A 2,007-nucleotide genomic window follows, 5' to 3' on the forward strand; every position below is an offset into this window, starting at 1 on the left:
TAAGTGTGCTTGAGAATTATTTAATGAAACCATCAATTGTAGTTTGAACAATAAGTCATTCCCTGAAGTAATATATATTCTACTTGAACTAGAGGAAGAATTCTCAACTTTGATTTGGTTAATAGGCTAATAGTAAAAAAGAAATGAATTGTGATTGTTGGATAGAGTGATGAATTCAGCATATGTTGAAGCATGAGATATGTGTGTTTAACGAATTAATGAACCTTAGAAATTAAGAATGAATCATGGATTAAAGAAACCATGATTTAAATTACCACTCGAGAGACAATTGTTGTGTTAAAATATAGTGGCTCAATGATCTTATTGTCGTGGCAATCTAAGTCTAGTCATGGAAATGATGAGGTAATTCTCTCAAAGAATAAATGAATTGAAAGAATAGTATGTGTCGCACGTCTGAATCCGCGCGGCATCGTCTTGGCAATTTTTCTCGTTATGCGTTTTGCTTTGATTGGTTCGTTGGAGTCGCCACCTAGTAATTGATTGCAGGCTACTAGGAAACCGGATGTACTGGTCTTGTCAGAGATTCACGGGTAAGGGACTGGTTGTGGTTAGGGAATGTATTAGCACCCCTAACGCACCCTACCTGAGGTAAGCTGCTTCATGGCTTTGATTAAAGAAGTTTTAAGAATTTTGTCTTGTCATCAGATATCAGAAAATACAACTTACGTATAAGTTAATAAATTTAGACCGTGAGCAAATCAAAATATTAAATTCTTCTTTAATCTTTGCAATTTTATCATAAAAAATATATTCATAAAAAATACAAACAACACATTCACTTTCACTATATTTTCTTTTCTTTTTCTTTTCTCTTTTTTTTTTTCGTTAACTTGAGATCCCATCTAGCGATCTCCTTTTCCAAAACCAAAGAATGTGTGTAGCTCGGTCAACCTGAAACCCCATCTAGCGATTCCCTTTAACCAAAGCCACCTGAGATCCCATCTGGCGACCTCATTCAACTGGAACTAAAAAAATACATGGAGCTTGGTCAACCTGAAATCCCATCTGGCGATTCCTTTTAACCAAAGCCACCTGAGATCCCATCTAGCGACCTTATTCAACTGGAACTAAAAAATATGTGCAGCTCGGTCAACCTGAAATCCCATCTGGCGATTCCCTTTTAACCAAAGCCACCTGAGATCCCATCTGGCGACCTTATTAAACTGGAACTAAAAAATATGTGTAGCTCGGTCAACCTGAAATCTCATCTGGCGATTCCCTTTAACCAAAGCTACCTGAGATCTCATCTGGCGACCTCATTCAACTCGAATTAAAAAATGTGTGCAACTCGGTCAACCTAAAATCTCATCTAGCGATTCTCTTTAACCAAAGCCACCTGAGATCCCATCTGACAACCTCATTAAACTGGAACTAAAAAATATATGTAGCTCGGTCAACCTGAAATCCCATCTGGCGATTCCCTTTAACCAAAGCTATATGAGATCCCATTTGGTGACCTCATTAAACCAAAACCAAAAAATGTGTGTAACTTGGTCAACCTGAAATCCCATCTGGCGATTTCCTTTAACCAAAGCTACATGAGATCCCATCTGGCGACCTCATTAAACCAAAACCAAAAAGTGTGTAAAAAGTGGTCTATTGTAATGGGTGACCTACCCAAGTGGAAAGAATATGAAAAGCGGTCTCATTGTAATGGGTGACCTACCCAGATGGAAAAAATGTGAAGTGCGGTCTCATTGTAATGGGTGACCTGACCAAAAAAAAAGGAAAGACTATCTTATTGTAATGGGTGACCTACCCAAGTGGAAGAATGACCTCATTGTAATGGGTGACCTACCCAGGTAAAAAATCATGGAGAATTGGTCGTGTTGTAATGGGTGACCTACCCAAGGAAAAAGGAAAGAGTGGTCTCATTGTAATGGGTGACCTACCCAAGTGGAAGAATGGTCTCATTGTAATGGGTGACCTACCCAGATAAACAAAACATGAAGAATTGGTCATGTTGTAATGGGTGACCTACCTAGA

This window comes from Populus nigra, chromosome 16 (assembly GCF_951802175.1).
Source record: "Populus nigra chromosome 16, ddPopNigr1.1, whole genome shotgun sequence".
NCBI lineage: Eukaryota > Viridiplantae > Streptophyta > Magnoliopsida > Malpighiales > Salicaceae > Populus > Populus nigra.